At 38.0% G+C, this 22,515-nt stretch overlaps 1 long non-coding RNA gene across 1 annotated transcript; it reads right to left on the minus strand.

Annotated features, from left to right (window-relative positions):
• Positions 1–8,187: 8,187 nt before the first annotated feature.
• On the minus strand, positions 8,188–21,996 carry LOC142080215 (uncharacterized). The gene is made up of 3 exons (XR_012672901.1): positions 21,832–21,996; positions 12,965–13,149; positions 8,188–9,064 (listed from the first exon to the last, which is right to left on the minus strand). It is a non-coding gene; the product is annotated as an uncharacterized LOC142080215 (long non-coding RNA).
• Positions 21,997–22,515: the final 519 nt, after the last annotated feature.

Below are 22,515 nucleotides of genomic sequence, written 5' to 3' on the forward strand. Positions count from 1 at the left end.
ATAATACCCAAGTGGTGATGCTCAGGATATAATTTAGCTACACTGGAAAAGAAGAGGTTAGTTGAAGAATGCAAGAGTCCCAAAATTGCTCAAAAGCAAAAAACAAATGTTGTTTTTCTTCTTAAAGGCACAAGTATTTAAGTAATATTATCAAGAAAATTTTAACAGTATTGCTTTTTACATAGTGAAAATGCGAATGAATGCTACAAACAAAAATTGTAGCCATAGAGTTTCATAAATTAAAGAAAAAAAAATCAATTCTTTTTATTTCCTGTAAGGAAATGTCAGCCCTGAACAAGTGTTGTTAACAACTCATTCCAGCCCCGATCTGCTACAGCCAGTGCTACTGCAGGTCCTACTGTGCATCCTAACGGCTAAGAAATTGAGATTTAATGAAGATTAGATCTATATGACTGAAAATATCATGCAGTTTGGGGGGGAGATAGGTGCAATTTAATTTAATTTTTCTTCTTGTGACATGTAGTAAAAGCCCTCTAAACCATCACAAGATACTCTGCTTGTTATTCTGGACATCCAAATGATGAAGAGATACAGTTGCAAGAAGATTTGTGCTTAAAAGAAAATTATTCAGTAAGATCAAAATGATACAGTATCTGTCTCCACCTTTCTGCGGATCATGATGCTGGCTTGACATAGCTCCCTAATTAATAACCACTATAGTTTTAAGTATAATTTCAAAATACTGCTAGGGTCATTCTAAATGATGAAAATAATTGTAATGTTGCTGAATTGCTGACTGATAATTCAGACTAGATTGGCCTTTTGTGTTCGTCTTGCTGATTGAGATTGAATTTTTACTGGTAGCTTTTGCAGACATACCTCCAGTTTAATACAGTATTTTTATATAAAAATTAAACTGCTGTGTGTTGAAGCTAATAACTTCAGCCTCCTTAATATGAGGCAGACTTTGCAGTGGTTGAGATATGACAGGAAGGGGAAAGTGACCAGAAAGGGTCGGAGTAGTATCTGCATCATACTAACGTTGACTGGACACATCTCCTTCCTCCTTCCATCACCTTAAACCATTGCTGGGTAACGTAAGGCCCTTATTTCCAGACTGGGGCACAAAGACCTGCCATTTGTAAACTTGAGAGGGATCCAGTTATGCGATGGCTCCTCGGTCCCTTGTATGTGAGCTGGAGTTGACTGAACTTACATTTGTCCATTAAATTTTACCATTGTGCTAAACTCCCAACAGAAACGGTAAGTGATTAATTTCTTTTTAAGTATGATATTTTATAAGATGGCATTTGTAAGCAAATATACCGTTTCATTAGCTAGCCATTATATCTCTCAAAGTGGCAGGCTTTATCACTAAATCAAACTGAATTTAGTATCTTGTTCTCAAACATCAGGCATAATGTTTCTATTTCAGATATTGTGATATTTGCAGTTCAGGACAGAGGAGCTGAAAGTACCGAGTCATATCATTTACTGATTTTGCTAGCACCCAGCACAGAGTGCACTGCTAGAATGTCAGAATTCAGTGGGCCAGAATTTTTAATCAAAAAATAGAGAAAAGCTGAGTATTGCAAATGTGAGTTGGACAGCTTCTTAAGAAGCTTAGTACTTCCTAAGAAACAAACCATAAAAGAGGATAGAGGAATATAACATGTGAAAAGCCCTCTGAGACTCAAATTTTCAAAGTTTTGAATGGAAATCTCATGACATTGTTATTGTTAGCCAGAATATCTATAATGTATAAAAACCCAGGAAGACATTTGGAATAATCTAAAAATGTTGTAAAGAGATTGAAAGCATCTGGACCCTAACCACAGTCTTCCCTCACCTCCTGTTTGTTTGCCCGAGTACAAACAAGCCCGAGTTGGGCTTGCCTGCATGAGTCTGGGCTACTGCCAGTCTTCCTGGCAGACTGACCCTTGTCCCCAAAGCAGCGCAGGCTGCTTTTTCCACCATCTTCTGTTGTGCTGACAGGAGAGTTCGTGGAGCCATTCCTGTCCTGCGTTCCTCACTGGAAGGCTTGGGAAATCATCCCGTGACTCCTGCTGGACAACCAGAAGCCAGACTCAACATTCCCCCTCTGTTCTCTGTGCTCAGGTAAGTGGTGAATAAAGCAAATAGGTCTCATTGCAGGGGGAAAAATCTAATCCAGTCATGGCTTCATGATGGAACAAGCCAAAAGGTCTCCCAGGATGGGGACTCAGGAGTCACAGATTAAAAAATAATTACAGCAAGAGACTGGCAATGCAAGTCTTTCTCGGGAACTTTCTCAATGTCTTTTTAGTTATTGGGAGAAACTGCAATATATAAGACTAGCAGAGCACAGGAAGTCTTTACAAAATCATTTTCCCTAGCTAAAGCTTCTGGCACTTGAAATGGTAAAAGGGCAGCTATAGCTTAGCTCACAAAGCTGCTACATTTTAGTCAGAAGGCAAGGAAATATGGAGAGATTTAAAATAAGTAACAGGAATTCAACATTTGGGGACTGGATTATACCAGGCACATCAAGCCTGCTTTTTATTGCTCAGCTCAGTGCCTGAGCATTTTATATAAATAGGGATGCAAGGTAATTTCTTTTGCTCTCTGCGTGGCTCAGACCATTGTGTGGCTAATGAGAACAGTGTGGGATATAATCCTGGAATCCCATCAGGGGCTGGTGGCCGATGCGATGACAAGGAAACTCCCACCTTCCTAGTTACCTTTGGTCATAGGTCTCTACAACCTATGGAAAAAAATCTTGCATCTTCATGTGGCCATGCAGTCCTGTTAAATTTTGGAGTCTGGACACAAGGAATATTCATTTGACTCTCACCCATCATGTGGGTTGTCCTGTTGCAGACACCATGGAGCTGCCCATGGACCGTGGGTCACATGCAGTCAGTCAGCAGCATGCAGCTTGAGGCCCAGGGACTGGGTATGCCTTTAATATGTGGTCACAGCATGGCAGAAGGGTGCTGTGAGCTGCATGTGAAGTCAGCAGCAGAGCTGCGGGTGCAAAGAAATCTTTCTAGCAAGCCCATTTATATCTCTGCTGCAGCCTAAACAGCACACTCAACCCCAGAGACTTCTGAGTCACGAAAAAACCTAAACTGGCCTGGCATGTGGCCCCGAGCGCTGGCTTGCAATCATCTGTAATGTGAAATTTTTGGCATGATACCCGGCATAGGTCTGGGCGAGGCGAGCTACCGTCCTTCCTGACAGCGGCCAGGCCCAGCCCATGGGACAGCATGAGTGTGGGACCTAGCATGCAGTTTGAGGTGCAGACACCCTTTCTGGCAGGCCTGATGTTGCTGGCACGAAACTGGACGGGATCAAGTTCTGCTTGTTTTATAAACAGTGAGCTGGCACTTGTCAGTGAGCTCAGCAAGGTCCAGACCGGCGAAGTCCTTTGTACACAAGCAGTCCTCTCCCTCTAGAGCAGTCCTGAAAGGTGACCGTAGATGGCCAAGGAGGGTCTCAGCAGGCAGACAAGCCTTGCTCCTTCATGTTTGCATGGGTAGTTTGTCTTAAGAACAGTAATGACAATAGAGTACTTGTTATCATATTCTTTCTTTCCCAAGCAAGCTATTTTTGGAAGTTAATGTGCAGCTCAGACTGATGGTCCAGGCTGCCACAGTCTGATTTCAGTCGAAGGATTTATCCTTTGTATTCCCACCTCCTCCTGTCTTTTTCAGTTCTACCTAACGAGAATGCTCTTGTAGCTGAAGGCAGGAAGAAATCCGTCACATACACAGCTCTCCCTCTAGCATGCCTTCCCCTCTCTTTGTCTTGCTCTCTCTCCTTTAATTGGGCTAGAGAGAAAACATTTAGCAATCTCTCTCCCTCTTTCCCCTCATTAGGCTAACGATGACATATTCTTTTTCCAGAGTGTCTTTAGGAGCACACTATAGCAGCCACTGCTCATTATTAACACTGGGGGAAGCAAAAGCTGGTGGCTTGATCCTGAATTTATGTAGATGCATGTAAATGAGAAGACATTTCCTTGAAATCAGATGTAATACAACAGTGAAAAGTCAATGGGGAGAGATCAGAATCTGGCTCGGTGGTGTTTGGGGCCTCTGTAAGTGCTCATGTTATCTTAAACCCTTATCGTTTCTAATGAAGGTAGGCCTCAGGTACAATGCTGCAAACAGATAAACCTCAGGCTTTTTACATAATTTTCCCAGTCCTTTATGATATATTTTACCTGAATTTGTATGTCAATTTTCCAGTTTGGCTTTCTCACTTTTATCTATATACTGACAATGCCATATGCAACAAATTCAACATTTTTTCCATACACATGAAACTAGAACTGTTCTTTCCTTCCTTTTTTCTAACCTCCCTACTTTTTCTTATTCTTTACTTCCTTTGCTTTTTGTCCTTCCTTCCTTCATTCCTGCCTTCCTGCCTTTCTTTTTTCACTTTGGAAAAAGGTGCTAATGAGCTCTAATAACCTCTCTATACTTCAGTTACTGCTGCTAATTGCAATCAAACTTATCACCCATTTTTTACGTCTTTTTATTACCATAAAAACATTCTCAAATCCTACAGTCACATTACTGATCTATATTACATTCGTCTATAGAGCTGAAAAAAACAAATAAGTGATAATTAACCCACAAACAGTATAGGTTTCTGTACACCAAAGGAAACATAGTTTTAATCACTGATTTGGACAAGGCAGGCTGAGTGGAAGAAGAAACTGTATTTAATATTCAACAGAGTGAATGGAAAGATGGGTAAATGCAAATGGATGGATACATTCAATAGTCATTGCCTACAACTCATTTAACAGGATTATTAAGAAACCAAAGTTCCTGTAAATTTGAAGCCTGAGTTTTAATGTGTCTATTGACTTCCATCAGAGGTGTTTAAATACTTTAAGGCATTGGTTAGTTAGCAAAGCCTCATATTATGTCTGAGAGTGAGACAAATGTTATGACCTTCATACAAAAGAATAAACTGAGGCATGGAGGAGTAAAGTGGCTACTAGAAGTCCACAAAATCACAGTTGCACCTAAAATAAAGTAAAATTGAGAAAAGCTTGGATGAGACTGGAGCCCCATGTGGGTCATGTGTGGCTTCTCCTTTACATCAGCCTTTGGCTTCATCCCCTTTGGCCATCTTCCACCCCAAGTCTAAGTCCACGGGCTTTTCTGTTGGCCGGCATCAGTGTGCAGGCTTCAGTGTCCCTGAGATGTGTCTAACCCTCTGTATGGAGGCATCACTTCCAGAGCTATGCCACAGCAATGCACATGCATAGAATTTACAGGCAAGCAAAGGGTGTCAGGACCTGACTGTGTTCCTTTGAAATATGTGCAAAACTAAGGATGGTTTCAGTGAAGGAAGAGCTGAGCCCAGAGCCCCACGCCAGCGGAGCTTGCAAGGCAGCCTCCATGCCAATTCAATCACTGGCCTCTCTGCTGAGACTGTCAGCAAGGGTGCCAATTAGTGCCAGTTGTGATGATGATTTTTGTGATGCCGACACCTGTCCACTATGAACTGGACTGTGACCACCATCACATTTCCCATTAGATGTTGAGCAGCTGTCAGGTGGTAGCAGGGCTGAATGATGTATTAGCTTCTGTGCACATCAGTAAATCAGACAGGCTGTATTGTGTCTAAAATGCCTTTCATGTCAAATTATTTTAATCTCTCTTTAATAATGCAACTGACTTTGTTGCTTTGATTTTAGAGTGTTTTCTAGCTGATGGATTATTTATTCATATAATATCAAGTAACATTGTGTGACAAAACAAAACAAATTCAAATGCAAGTATAACCAGATTTTGAGCTGCAGGCACAAAAAGCACACTTGCAAAAACATACTTGCATAGCCTTTTAACAGCATTTGGAGGTATAAATTGCATAATTATAAACCTATCTGACTTCCTGCACAATTCCAGCCTGATGGAGACAGAGACCTGTACAAAGGAGTGTATGTAATAGACATGTACAGATTTTTAATGTGTGCAGATTTGAATACAATTGGTTCACTTTGGAGCACAAAAGGAGTTTTTATGTGCAGATGCAAAATAGTTATGTATGTATATATGTGCCGAGATCCTGACCATAAGACCATTGTACATGGAGGAGTTAGAGACCCACATAGCAATTACCCCGAACAGGTGCAGGCCTGCACTGTGCTGTGCACACAACATGGCCTGCAGGTCTGTGTTGTGCTGTGCACATCCTCTGGCCGCAGGATAAAAGTAGCTGGCTAATTGTAACGAAGCAGCCTGTGGGCAGCTACCACTTGGTCCCACCAATTGCAGGTCCTTGCCTTTATCTAAAAGAGCAGCAACAAATTCTCACGTGCACATCTTTTTTGTTTGACAGTGACAATGATAAATCGAGTTATTTTCTTTTAGTAAAACCTTACAAGAACTCAGAAGACTGAAATATTGGGTAACATTTACACGGACAGGTTCTGTACGGGATGCTGCGCCCTGCTTGGAGGCCCATTCGATGGTGCATAACTCGGGGTTCCCAGCATCTGAAGGGACATAAGATTATCTGTCCTAACCTCTTTTTCTTTATAGTGTTAGCTGCAATAAATGGTATTTTAAGCAATACTTCACAGAGCCTGAGTGCCCTGCTTACTGGGATTACAACAAACCAGCACCTCCTGGTGCAAAATCATCTGCGTGGGAATGTGTGTGCTGCACGTGGTCTGCTGTGTTTTGATGTCTCTCTTTTGCGATCTTGCTTCAATGTGACACCTTTCCCATCAGCCACATCCTTTTTTCATCTGCTGTTAATTTAATCAATATACTTCACAGGGGATTACATGACCCTTGGCTTTGAGATGTTCTCATGGCTTCACAGGTCCAACATTTTACATTCAACTTTTACTCTTCACCTTCCTCATTAAAGAAAGACTTCATGCAAACGCCCAATCTCCACGTGATTTATTGAAGATAAGTGATGAAAGGAGGTGCCTCTTAAAGTTTAACTTCAAACTGGCGTATTGGTTCATAAGATGTACCTGATTATTTTGGTAATTTTTCAAAAAAGAATGACTGTGATCACCCAGTGGAAAAAAATCCATTTCATGAAATAACTAAATAAGGCTGCATAATGTGTTCAAGGTGTTCCCCATGCTAAATAGTGTGTGACACAGTAACAGCATTTTGCATAATCATGAGCAAACTGAAAAGAATGTAACAAAACCCATTGTCTTCATCTGATATATTGGACTCGCTCTCTATGAAATCCTGGAGTTGTTTGTGTGACTACACATCGTGTAGTCAATACCCTGGATTCTCTACTCAGTTGTTGCTTCACCATGATCTTTTAAAAAATGGGTACAACAGCATCTATTTTACTTTTTCAGAGCAAAAGTATTTATGGTCAGAGTTCTTAGTAATTCAAGTTATAAAAATTCATGGATTTCTATTGTGAATAATAATTAGGAACTGAAAAAATAGTTTTGTTTATTATTTTCCAGTAGTCTGCATACTCGATGGCTGACATATCTGGCTGGGAAGCAGAAAAGCGCTATTTGTAGTCATTTCAGTTTCAAGGACTATTAGCTAAATCACAAGGAACTTGATAGAAACTTGTATCTAGTGGATTTTTTCTAGACACATGGAAAACATTAATTTCCGTAGGCATTTATGAAATGAACACCCATTAGGGATTTTTGTCTGTAGTTTTGCAAAACCTTTGAAGTTTCAAAATAGGTTGCACATTGCCAATGCATTGAAAAAGCTATCCTACTTTATAGTTGCAAAACAAAGGATGAAAAATACATTTACAGTCTCCAGTGGAAAATAAAGTCACCTAAGGAAAAGAAAAAACCAAATATATATATACACACACATACACACATACACACACACACACACACACACACACATATATTCACTCCAGACACTGAAAGCATATTTTGGATATGTTCATTTTATCTCTCTTGACCAAAGCAGAATGGCTTTTCTCTGCAAGATGCTGCATGTAATGTACCATGGAGAAATTTTTTTTCAAATGCATTGCCTAGATGGTGTGGAAAAAAGAGGTTCGATATTTCTACTTGTGACCTTGTACAAATCTGTGTAGGTCTACTTCAGCTAGCAATACTTCAAGACAGATATCTTTTAGAATAATATAAAGTGTTTTCTTTAATAATTATGAATATCTTTAATATATAACCTGTTACATTCTCATGTAATGGCAGACTTCTCATATCTCATGTGGAATGAATACAAGTAACTAATACAAGTACACGTCATATACTCATTTTTTGATTTTTAAGCATAGCATTTGTTCAGTTGTCATAATAAGATTTAACATGAGTGTTAAATCTTTTTCAGTGTTAAAATACATCAAATTCCAGAAGGTTTTTTTCTCTCCTTAGACTTATAAAGTAAAAGGAAGAGTCTTCATGCAGATAATGATGTAAGGAAGAAAATTGTGACAGTTCCTTATATTAATCAAATTATTAACAACTTACAGGATATACTACAAATTCCTTTGCCTTCAAACAGTTTCATACCTTCAGGGACTCTCCAAAGCAGGACACATGCAATGCACTGTGTGTTGGAATACATTATATCTGTGTTCTTTGGTCTATTCAAACAAAAGCTGAAAAATCTACATTTTAAGCAGTGCTGATGCAGTGCATTATTTGTTGCAGTGCAGCGCAGTTAGCATTTGCCAAAACTCATTGCACTGCGTACCTTCTGTTAACATGTCTTCCCATCTTTAAGACTAGAAAATATTAATGGAAACTGGGTCATATAAGCAGAAAAATGTGTTGTAAAGGACCCGAAACAAATAGCATGTGTGTTGGCTCTTTGGTTAGCTTAGGTTTTTGAAATCTAGGCAGGATCCACAGCCTGAACATTAAAGCAGAAAGAGATTTATTCTGTATAGTTTCATCATCTTGTTACAATCTTTGTCATAAGAAAGGAAGAGGGAACCTTGTGCCATTTTCAGTTCTTGTTTAATATCTTCTTCACAGGAAAATGCTGCCAGGATATTAAACTCATCTGTTCTTTTGGATAATAAGGATGTAATATACCATTTTGACCTTTCCAAATGCTGTGTTTCAAATTGCTGTTCATTAGATTTTTTTTTTCTTGATTAAAGTCTCACTAACCTGCAGAAACAGAATGGAATAAGACCTAGTCAAGACATAGCATATCAAGCATGATCAAAACAGAACCACACATTTGTATAGCTCAAGGGCTATAACAGACATTAACACTTTTTGTGCTGTATCATTGCTGTGTTCACTCGTAACAAAGAAGCTAAAATGATATTTATTTTAATTTTCCTCATGACAATTCAGAGTCTCAAGCTGAAGAGCTTCTATTTGGTTCAAAGTTTAATTATTAGAATAAGACTCTATTTCTGGGCTCTGTAGAAAAGTTTCAGAGATGAAGTTATAAGAGAACTGAATTATAATCCTCAAATGAAAATGTAATTAAATGATAAAATATATATGATTGAGGGCCAGATTCTGTTAACCTTATTCATCTTTGTTGATTTACAGCTTCTTAAATTCAGAAATAGCTATTAAGGGCAGAAGAAATTGTACATTATTGTGTAGTCTAACCTCCTGTGTGGTCCCAAAATTTTCTCTGTCAGCCTCTGTGGCCTCTGTATGAGATGTAGCAGATCTTTCAGAAGGACACAGATTGCTCCAATGGTTAAAAGCTCGCATTATTAATTTGGTGGAGGGGGGACAGAATGGAATTAGCTCCAGCTAATTATACATTCCTTCCTCCTAAATTAGAGAGCTCTTAATTGTCAGAAATCCTTTTTGCCTGTAGGTCCCTGAAGGCTGTAGTCAAGCTGCTTCTCAGTCTTCTCTTGACTGAATTAATAGCTAGAGTTTCTTTTGTGTTTCACAATTGGTATTTTTTCCCTGAATTTTGTTCATTTCAGAACTCTTTTCTGTACATCTTTTTGATTTTCAACATCCTTTTCAACAAACCATAATGGCACATCTTTCCAGTAAAAGTTGCACAAATGTTGTGAACAAATAACTCTGCCATTTTCTGACTACTATTTACCTATTTACTCTTACAAGGATTATATTTGTCTTCAGATAGCATCCCACTCATAGTTCATATCCAATTTATTATCTATAGTGACATTGTGTCCTTCTCAAAATTATTATTTTTCCGGCTAACTCAGGATTAAAACAGACTAAAATCAAAATAAACTATTAATCAAAACAAAAAGTAAGGCACAAGCTGTCCCTTTTTATACAATTTTTAAAAAGTCAATACACTCAATACACTTCAATACACTGCTCACTTCAATACACTGCTCACAGTTTGGTTCTGCTGTCTGTAAATGCCTGTATTAATGGGACTTTAAACTGGAAGTTTAATACTTTAGGCTGGTTTCCACTTTCTTTTCAATAGTGAAGTGGTTTTGCCTGTAGTTAACCTCTGACCAGGAGAACTGCCCAGTGTTGGGACTGGTGTTACAGAGTTACATACACACTCGGTGGTGATAAAACGACTCTTAACGGAGCTCCTGAGAGAGAATAACTCAACATTGGTGTCGATGTTATGAATGCCTCCTGAGGGACTGCGCTATCTATCAGAGCAATTTGTTAACTGTTGTTTACTTTTTCTGTCCCCGTAGATCAGTAAGCATTTTAAAAGCACTTGGTAAGAATCTTTGTATTAGCACTTACCAAACCAAAATATACAATAGGAAAAATATATTGGTGTAACAGAGGAAACCGCCTAGTCTGGGCAGTGAATTTCTTTTAAGTGGTTTGTAACACACCCACAAGTATTAAGAGATGAACATGGGGATGCAATGACAGGTAACAATTCATGTGATGCTCTGTAGGAAAACAGATTAGTATTATCAAGAAGAGCAATAGCTTAAAGTTCTGTGTATAACACACTTCCTTAGATACATTTTTTCCTGAATCTGAACATTAGTATTAATGAAAATCACATTTCCCTAGAAAAGAAGCAGAATTCCAAGAAGTAGTTTTAGCTGCAGGTTATACCAATTGGTTTGTGCTATAATGCTGGGTCCCAGGAGAAGGCAAGTCTTCAATCAGGAAGGGTTTACAATGAAACTAGATACTGTATTAACTATTTTCTCACTTTCAATTCATACAGACAGCTCAGTATCAAAAGGAAGGAGCAAAGCCAAAGCAAATAATTTAAGATCCTTTCAGAGATCTAGTATTCATACAGATGCACATGTGGGCAGCTGGGCACATGGATACACACATATAGTGACTGAAATGTGAACTTACAGACTTTTCTAGTGTCTACATATTTGAACTAGCAGTATGGCATATCACCACAGACTGTCCTGTTCTGCCTGGGGATGCCTTCAGAGGCATTGTCGGAGGCACTAAAGAAGACAGGTATGAACTAATTCCCGGAGTCTGACCTCAAGTAACCACACAAACCGTGAGAACCTCCTGCTGAATCTATAGATTCCTTGGAGGAAACATTCTCCTCTTTCCTGATAAACTGCAATCCTTGGCATGCTTTCCTAACAGGGCAGTACATGGAAAAGACTGGAACCCCACGACACTGTGCATGGCTACTTTGCCCATCTACGTGAGTAATCTGAATCTGTTTAAGGATCATGAATGTTTTTTTCTGAGCTATTATAAAACCAGCCGCACATAAAATGGAGCCATATGGCTCTTCCTCTTCCCAGAATGAGATTGCTGTCACTTACCCTACTTTAAAGTGCTACATGGAGAACTACAGAAATGCATCCTATTGACAGCGGGACTAGGCACCTTCATTTTTTGCCTAATATTAAGCCTACAAAAACTTCAGCATCATTGATTTTATGTTTTGTTTTCAAGGGACTGTGAAAAAAGAGCCTGGAGAATAACAAATGCACAAATACCATTCAAAACAAGAGGGAAGAAAGAATGAAGTCTAATTAAAAAAGCATGAACAGTTGAGATATGGTATTTTGACAGCATTAACTAGTGACAACTTAATTTTTCAGGGCATTCTGGCTTTTAGTTAGAAAAACACAATTGAGGTAGAAAACTCAGTTTTCTTGCCAGGTCCTTGAAGAAAGGACAGGGATTTTACATGACAGGAGATCTGACTGTGTTTAAGAAACATTTTTGTGTGCTCCCAAATATTTTACCAGTAAGCTAAACCCAAGAAAACTAATTTAATTTTATCAATGGATTGTAACATTAAAGTTTTTCTTCTTTTTCCTTTTATTTTTCTTCTGCTTTCTTTTCTTCTTTTTAATTTTTTTTGTTTTTAGAGGAGTCACACAATTTTCTCAAAGAATTAAGTAGCTCAGCCTCTTTTCTTAAGACAGGAGCTATGTATGTATCCCATAGGAATCAGCTTCCCTGGTAGCTGGAGGTATTTCCTGCTGGCAGGAAGACTTTTCCATAACAAATTTTTGTTTAAAGTTAGATGTCAGGAAAGTTTCTTCAGACTCAATTCTCCAAATACTTTATGCTTGCTTGTCAAGTCATTGGATCCTTGTATTTCCTTTTACCTCATGCAAATTTCCTTTATTTTTCATAGGCAATGAAGCAGTCCATAATCACTGACCCATTTTGAAAAAAGACAAACCTTTTATTTTCTGCAGGGTATTTCTTAACCTCGCAGTACTCATCAAAGTGGCATGCAGGTATACCTTATGAATACAGGTAGTTGAACTGCTCAACAATGATAAAGTAAACTTGGCTACTTAAAATACAAATGATTAAAAATTCACAGATACATTTGTGATTCTAAGAATATTCTTCACAGGTTTTTCACCAAAAAATGTGGCTTTAATATTCACAATTAAAAATACAAACTACAGAAAAAAAGATGAAAACCCCTGAACAGACCCTACTAGTGGTGGCTGCGATCGTCTATATTTTGCGTTTTGAGAAATTAGGAAGAATTCTCCTTTCTGTGCAAGAAGTACAAATATCATTCTACAACAGAGACCCACCCAAGGTTTGGGATGCTCTTTGCCAGTATTGTTGCTGGCACAGAGAATCTCTCAGATCAGAAATCAAAGGTATTTTTGTCACCTGTTTGTGTCCTGCTTGCCTGTCACAGTCCGGTGGATGGCATATGGATATGTGCACACACAGACACCCACAGCCGGAGCAGCGTTCTCAACTCTTACATTCGTTTCGTGGCTACGATGAAAGAGGTTCGGGTCTTATTTTTCTGGCCTTGCTCCAGGTGAATAAGTATCTCAGTGTGACAAAATCTGGAAAGACATGAATTATATGACAGTAGAATAATAAAATCAAGGATCAAATGTACTACTATACAAACTATAAATACAAATGCACTGTACTATATCAATTCTAGTGTCAAGGCAGCGGCCATAATAAAATATGATTTTATATTGTTTTCTAAGACCTTTTTGGTAAGAGTGCATAAAAACTAGATTTCCCCTGAATGACATCAGGATATGGGTTATTTCAAATTGTGAACATTAAAAGTCATAACCACTGGAAATAGCTTTTTCTTCTGTTGGAGGCACAGAATAGATCCCCAACAGTTGAAATTTACACAACTTATTATTTAACATGGCAAGAGCTACTTTCCTCTACCCCAGGGTTAAAGTGATGTCTGATAAAATTACACTCCATTTTGAAAAGGGAAATAGGTGAATATTGACACTAGGATTCAGGGTGCTTTTTTTTACTGCCTAGAATTTTGGATTTCTTATGACAGGGTAGGAATGAAAGCAAAACCTGCATATTTGCATAGACAAAAAGTAATTATTTTGATAATTTTGAAGTCGTATGGAAATTCTAATGCAGAGACATAAAATTTAATATGCAACCTAACAACGAATTTGAAAAACTTCCTTTCTTCTTACAGAGTGTAATGAAATCTAATGTGTCCAGAAATTAATAGAACATGCAAATAGAGCATGAAAAGGACTTATTAACACAATTAAAATTGCACTTAGGGGTATTTTACTGATTTTAATTTTTATTGCTTTGTAGCATTTTCAAAACATCCATCTTTTGTATGTGGACAATTCCAGTCTTCCCTGAAACTTTCTTAAAGTTACTGCCCAGCCAAATAGATTGTGGAATCAGAAGAAACAGAGTGGACACTGAGTATCTGTGATTAACCTGTCTAAAGCTAGGCAGAATCCAGTGGAAATGTGACTGTTCCCCTGTCATCTTGCTAAAGGCAACGCCCGGTGACCACCTCAGGGTCCAGAGAGCTGCTGGTTCAGAGAGGTCACTGCTGGCTCCAATTTGCAGTTACCAGTCCATTACTTTTAGGAGCAGAGGCTGCAGGAAATCCTCTCACCAGGCAGGCTGAGCTGGAGCATTTGGTTCCCTGTCCTCCTGCTACGGAGCTGGAGGAGCTCCGACAACTTTTAGAGCCCCTGGCATGAGGCTGGGAGCAGTGGCTGGAGCGTGGCTTGGGAAGACTGGAAGCCCCGAATCCCCAGCAAACGCTTGATTATGGATTATCCTACTGGGATCCATACGGCCTAAAAAACACAACACAAAACAGAACAGGCAGGACTTCCGATATCACTGCTTGTGCCCCAGGTCCTGAGCACCAACACCTGCAACCCAGACAGTACTTTCCTCACCCTTCTCCAACCTCTCAGCGCTTTCCACTAGCTCTGTATTTAACCTCCTCAAGAAAAAACCCTGTCCAAAAATAAACTATTCTGGAAAAGAATTTCAAATTTCATTCCCTCGGCATTAGAGTTTAAGCAGTTTGCTCATTGTTATAGTTTTAGTTTGTACAATGGATTATTCTGTATATCTGCATTCTGTACTCCATATACATGTGCTGCAATATGACAGATAGCAGTTCTGGGTCTGTGCTAAAACACTTAAGAATTATTAAACACATCGTCTCTGGTGCAGTGGAATGCTAAAACTTTATGTATATAAAAATCAAATAGACTTCAATGAAAGTACACATAAACTTATGCTTTATATTTCCTCAACTTTTTCCTGTATCAAATCCATCTACTCTTTTAAAGGGGTAAAATAAATATCCTTTTATTTCTCTGATTCTTAAGAATATCAAATCTCAGTTCCTTCATACTGCATCATACGTGTAGCATTGAATTGGAGGCTTGATTTCAAATCTCCTGAAGTCAGTGAGCTTCAGTGAGGGTTTGGATTGGCTTGAATTTGATCACCGCTGTCCTTTGTGGTCACTATGGCAAAAAGCCACTGCATTTCCAGTCCTGGATAAAGAATGCTAGTCATGCACATAACACTGAAAGTGAAAAAAATATGTACTGAGAGGTCAACAACAAAGAATGAGGCTTCCCATTTTTTGTTAATCCAAACATTTGTGTTTCTGATTTAGGGATTATGGCTTAGCAGATGCCAATTGATTACATTTCAGGAAATGGTACTTCTGGTAAGTATGAAGGGCTCATCCTGAAGTGAGTCTGCTTGGTCTCTATAAATATTTGGAGGTGGTGTGCTACTTTGATGGAATTAATAAAAATCATGGAGATTTTTATTGGTATACAGACTACACTCCACAGAACACCATTGAAGTGACTTGATGTAGCCCATTTATTATACTGTCTTCTGTACTCTTATATTTAGCACAGTATAATTTTAGAGACACATCTTACAACCTATACACCTATGATTAGACCCCCTGAAGTGAATAAGGTTTCTCGTTACTGTAGTAAGATATGACTGGTTTTTATTTTTTATTTTCTTTGTCAGTCTGACACTGGAACTTCCTTACAGGTATCAATTCATAGTTACTCAGAGTACTAGGAGAGAAAGGAGCACCTCAGAAACCACAACAGGCAATTATTCGTGAAGGCTGATGATTTAATGACTTATTTTATAGCTTAGGGTACGTCAACCCTTTGCCGTTTTAGTAAAAAGCTTAAATGAGTTCTCATATTTATTTTTCAGGGTTCTTACATTTATCATTCTTAACTGTCTTTTGCTTGGATCAGGATAATTCAAATATTTTCAAGTATATGCCTAAATATATTATTGTTTCCTCTTGTGTTGCCCTTTACTCTCCTTTTGTCCTTGACAAAATCAGTTTTGTTGTCCCTTTTCCAGATTCTCACAGAGAACTGGTTGTGCCAACCAATTTCCATGTAACAGGAAAATCTGCCATTTTGTTGATAGGACAGGCATATGCAGTATTCTGCTGATGTATGTGTACCTCTGAAGCATATACATTACATTCTTTAAGTGAATTATTTGCCACAGTATTGTTACACCTAGCTCATTCTGCCAGCTGAATCCACAGATACTGGGATGAGCTGAATGCTTCTCTATAGTTCACAAATATTTACAAAATAACTGCTTTTTACTCAGAAATATATTTATGAGAATGCTAAAAATATTACAGTATTACAGAAAATATTTCTGGGGTACAGAGAAAGTAGAAATGCTGAGAAAGGGACCTGGAGCACGAGAACAGTAGACACAGATAACTTTTTTATATCTAATTCAGGATCCTTTTTCTGGTGTTGTCATTATATGATGCATTAGAAGAGGCTGCAAAAGTGTCACAGTCCTTGTACCCTGTTCTGTGGTGCTGTGCAGAGATATAATTCTTTCTGATTTCATAGACAAAGCTTACAGTACCTAAATAGTGAAAATGCTTTCCACTCAACTACCAATTAAACAACCAGTCATTACAAAAAATCTTGCTCTCTGCGCTATGTCATTATTGTCACACCTTAAAAATCTCTCAGGACAAAGATCGATTGTGAGAGGATAAGAAACTGGATGAGATTATGATAACAAGCAATAGGAATGATAGGAAAGTCATATTAGAAGGCTAATATTGCGCCACCTTGGTATTCATATAAAGATTGATGCTGAATATACTCTAATTAAAATATAAGAATATGGCTGAAAGTGAAATGTCAAAATAGGAAGTACCTGAAAATATAAGTAGGATAGATCTGAAAAGACAGTTAAGAAATTTCAGACATGACATTCAAGCAGGTAACGAAGAAATACACTGGTATGCCAACATGCATTTTGACAAAATGCAGAATGATGTACTTCAGGAATCTGGATACTAATATACATTCCTTGATTTTAAATCATTGGATTCATGGAAAATATATAGAATTCATTGTGTCCATCCCAATAGAAACAGCTGCTCAATGCATAACAGATGTCCAAGAAACAGCAAATACTTGAATGTGAAGTGCAATTAGAATATTAGATTATTTTATAGTCCCAAAGTGTGCTTGAATCTGCATCTAAAATACTTGAAAAATTCTAGTGGCTAAAATGTCAGTGCTATATCCCTTGTCCCTTGCCTGAGTTTCAGTTGGCTGTGCTAGGCAACATCCGAGATTCACAGCTTTTTATTTTTCAGAGAAAAAAAAGTCTTCCATCTTCTCTCACTTTGTGTTTCCATCTTCCACTTCCATCTTGAGATTCCTGCCCTTCTAACAGTTCCCTTCACTTTCTTAGTGAATTTATCCAGGGAATAACTAAGAGAATCCAGTTGCTTGTAGTCAGGAATCACTGTCCTAACTGAAGTCTTTGAACTTGTAATTACCTTTTGAAAGTCCTTTACTGTACCATCTATGTTCAAAAAAATTTTATTTCTTAAAATGACAAGTATAAATGCCTAAATAATTAGGGGAGACATTAGGGGAGATATTCAGAGCACGCAAATACATCTGTGGAGATGCGTATTGAATATTACTTTACAAGAGGATGAAAGTATGTGGAATGGACCTCCGGCTTGGATTAGGGTTGTAACCACTATCTATTCACACCATAATATTCACCCTATTCCCCACGAAGACTGCCATTTTTAAGTTGCAAAAGCCTTCCTTCACTAAAATTGCTGTAATATATCTATGTGCAAATCTCATATCGACTCCACAGGAGCAGTGGCTAGCAAAGGTAGGGTAACAGAAAGGACAGGAAACTGCAGCTGAAGTACCCTTACACTGTGTGGGAGATAGGGATTTTGGAAGGATATCTGAAAGACAAAATTGGGTTTACTGTTCCAGCAGTGGGAGAGTCAGCTCCTAAATGAGACTTGAGGAAAAAGTCTACTTCTTTAATGGCTGGTCCACTGCGCAATACTGAAGACTTTGGAACTGCATGTGTTAAGCTAGTGCCCAATTTTAGACATTTCTGCATAGCGAAGTTCAAAATAGCCATTTTAATTCCAAAGTCAGCAGACATCTCATGCATTATCCATGCATTATCAGAAAGACAGAAAGGAAGCAAGAAAGGTGACAACACTAATTTGATTAAGAAATGTTAGGGAACTGATGAAGACCATGATGGGAGAGGAAAGTCTCTTTCAGTAGACTGGAAAGTAGAAGGGAAAAGCTGGTAAAAATACACACCTTTTTCTGTGATCAGAAGAGGCTGCATTTCTCATATGGGACATTGGAAAAATAGGTCTACTTTCTCAAATAGCAGAAGAAGAAAAAGTAGAATTATGGTATTAGTTGCTGGGATGAATGAAGGGGTATCATTTTATGCAAAAGCTTGCATCACTCCGTGCAACTGGTATCCCATCTGATTTGTTAAATTCAAAGAAGGTTTACAGGGAATACATGGAAACACTTGCCCTTGCTCTTCTCAGGGTGGGCTAAAAAGAAATCAAATACATTCTGTTGGGATTGTGCTGAATTTTTAGCTCTGCCAGCTCAGCACAGCAATCACAGCCCTCAGAGGATAATTTGGAAATGCACAGTGACCCTATCTATATGTATTTGTTTTGCTTGAATACAGCAGGCTAGGACTCTCTATGGACACTGTCCATACTTAGTCTGTCACCCCAAGAGCTCCCAAGGAAAGAACTGATATTCTGCCCAGTTTCTAGCAGCAATAATTTGCTGCTGCAGCATCTTGCTCTGCTTCAGCTGTGTTGGCCATACCTAGAGCTGGTGCTCAGCAGAGCGGTTATGGAGGGTGCAGCATTTACCAGGTTGGTTTTTTTCCCCTCATTTCACATATCGAGTCTAAAGTACGATTTATTCTTCTGGGGAATTTGAACAAAAGTACAAATACACAAATGGAGTACCAACAGACTTGCCAACTTATTCCAATGCTTCATCTAAACAATACTTGGGTAACAATTCAGAAGAGACATAACAATAATAATAAGAGAAAGGGGCAACTGAGGAAAAGTATGAAGACTAGAAAGTTGTGAATGTAAAAGGGAACAAAAATTCTGGCCTGCAGAAGCATCAATATCAGTGATGAGGCATAAACCAAAAAGTAGGCATTTGATCTTCAGGCTGAAGTTACTGGACTGGCAGTTAGAAAATTATCTTTTTACTTCTAAGTGGATTACCTCTGATTGGAAGTCACCAAGGGACAAAAATCTGGTGTTCAAGATGCCTTTTTTTTTAAAATGAAGTCATATTTCAAGGAAAGCTGGTATTTGAAATGCAACATTTATTGCTACTTTTCAAGGCAGTGCTAGAAGGAAATCACTCCATATTTTCCTCAATAGGTTTTATATTAGCAAATCTTCATATACTCAAGTGCAAAATTACCGTGATAGCAAAAGAGAAGGAGTTCTTTTAATTGGCTTTGCTGTTTTGAACATCCAGTGACCTGCAAAACCTGGATAAAAGCCATTGGTTTATTCATTCATTAGAAGGCTTTAGAAATACCTCTTTTCTTCTACAGGAGTGATAACTTCCCGGAGTTGTGAAACTTGGTGATTACTTCAGATGTTAAGAATAAACAGTGGCACCTCTGACATGCCTTTTATATGCTAACAGAAGATACAGAAGTTATTGGATTGCATAATATTCATGACTAACCTGGAGCAGATTTAGAATCCTATTCCATGGGATTAACAGAATGAATGGAAAGCAGTTAATAGGATTAAACCTACTGTACAGAGATGTGAAGTATAAAGCCATAGTTAATGGACTCGCGATCTCTCTCCCCACGTCCCCATCAACACAACTTCTTTATTCCTCTTTGGTCTATGTAATTCATGTATATTCTTCTCATCCAGCAGTGTATGACCTTGTTTAAGTATTTAGTCTTTTTCTTAAAAACTCAGATGATGGTAACATTACTTTTTTTTAAACTGCAATGAAATGTATTATACATGTGTGAATCAAATGAAAAATATTATTCTGAAATGTTACCTCTGTCCACTAAAAATGTGTATGTAAATCCAATTTAATTTCCACATCTTTGTTTCAAGCACCTCAAAAGAAGAGGTGATGCTGAAACCAGGGTATTCTTTTAGCATGTTTACGCCTTCATCTGGTATTCTCTGATCTCTAACATCTGCATTGTGGTCCAACATCACAAAGCAAAAAATGTACCATTCTTTCCTCAGCTGAGTCACTTGCAGGACATTTCAGGTGTCTAATAGATCGAGACATTATTTCATTATACAAATATGAATCTCTGGGACTTATCTCCTATTTCAAGTAACAACAGAAACTGTTTAAATGTTTCTTATACTAAAAAGATCTCAAATACAATATTTTGATTAGGACAAAATTGATACCAAACTCTTACTGAATAAACAACATATCCACTGTTATTGAATAAAAAGAGTTGCATTTATAAAGAGAAGGAATTAAACTTCATACTTATATTAATGAGTATGTTTTACAGACAGTACCACTTTATTAAATCATATTATAGCTTATTCAAGATATTACAATATATTAAAAAACCTAAGATTAGAATTAGCTTTCCTTTAGCTGATGAAACTTCAGCAAATACACTGACAGATATTTTGAAGTTAAATTTTTCTGTCTTCCGGATCCTGAGATTTATAAAATAACCTGTAACTGCAGGAAAGCAAAACACAGAGGTCAGTTCAACCTGTGCAACCTGAAACCAGTGACTGAAGTCTGCATGGACAGTTAGTAAAGCTGACAACTATGTGGAGTTAATCCAGTAAGAGTGTGCTAAATTTTGCTACTCTTCTTCTAACTGGAACAAATTCTCAGATTATTCAAACTCCTATCACTCTTTTGGCACTAGTGCAATAAAGTGCTGATTTTAAACCCATGAGAATTTACCAGTAGTATTGCTGTTTATGAGATGTCACACTGTTTTGCCAATGTCTTCTGAGCATAATATTACTTGGTGTGAGGAATGATCATAATTTAAGTATTAGGAATTGCATCGTGGTCTTGGTGGTATCTTTAAAAAGCAGAGTTTTTTTCTGGCAATCCTCTTGTTTTCTTTGCAACAGTCCAAAAGACACAAGCTCCTTCCTTTTCCAAACCTGGGAATCTGCAATGCATTTGGTTCAATCAAAGGACATCAACTTTGCTTACAGGGATGGAAATGAAGATGGCAGTACAGCATCTTAATGCTTTTCAGAGAGAACTGGGTTTTGCACTTCAGGAAAATGTTTCCATTCTATAGGAACTCCAGATGTGGAGGTCTATGGCAGGAGTCTTGCATACAGTGAAAGCCTTTCAGTCACTCATACTCCACTCATCGTCTGGAGACAAATTCAGAAGGAACTGTGTTGAATTTGGCTGTAAGTTTGAGACCAGTCACAGACGAAGGAGGGACGAGCAAGGCCACACGCTGCCCAGATTAATGGTCGGCAGTCTGCTCCTTGACCTGCCAAATGTAACTATGCAAGGTCTTCTAAATGCAGGAAGCGGATTTGATACCAAAGGCTACATACAGACAGCGGCTCTCAACTCGGGGCTTATGTAAGTGCATATATATATATGACAGAAACCTCTAGTTAAAACCAGCCAGTCACCAACTCTCCTGCTGAACTATGGTGTGTCTCCAGAGATCCTTATTCAATTATTAATGCATTTACCGCTAATTTCATCATGCAGAGTTTGAATTTGTCTTTCCACATCGAGCTCTAAGGGAAGTTTGTAAGAAATATAGAACTTGTCAGCACATGAGAGTCAACACATTACTGCTGTGCTGCAGCCATTTGTAACGAAACTAAAATGAGCACTCACTTGTTTGGCATTAATTTAATGTCCCACTTAGCTCCTATCAGACGTAAATAGCTGCTTCATCCATTTAAGCATTTCTGTTCGTGCACATAATGAAGTACTCTGTACCTGTCAAGTAAGCAGAATTCATAACTGAAATAAGAAATGGATGAGGAAATTCAATGTTCTTAATATTAAGGCTCTACAGGAGCAGCATCAGACTTTTTTTCTGGCTGCAGGTATCGCATGGAGGTTCACTGTTTATCCCACACTGCAGAGACTATACGAAGACATGAGATGTATACAAATGTTAGTATGCCAAAAACATTTCTAAAAGGAATATCTATTCAACTCATGGCACAATTAACAACAGCTGTAGTTGTCAAACACACTCAAAACAAAATAAATTAGCTAGCCAACCTCTTGGTATTTAAATGTTTTTTCTGTTCTCTATTTTAGAAAAACACAGTTTAATTTTAAACAGCATTCTAGTTATGATCATCCTCTCTTGAGGAAATTTTTTATGAGAATGAATGGAGGTAATGACTACCATTAGTCACTGTCATTAGCATAAAACATTAGAAATGACAATATTTATAACAGGCTATGACATGACAATTAAAATATAACTTTCTATCACTTGTGTATGCTTTGGCTACAGCTGGTTGCTATTTTCTAAAGTTAAACTGATGGAAGTCTGGTAATGGT

Source organism: Calonectris borealis, chromosome 3 (genome assembly GCF_964195595.1).
Source record: "Calonectris borealis chromosome 3, bCalBor7.hap1.2, whole genome shotgun sequence".
NCBI lineage: Eukaryota > Metazoa > Chordata > Aves > Procellariiformes > Procellariidae > Calonectris > Calonectris borealis.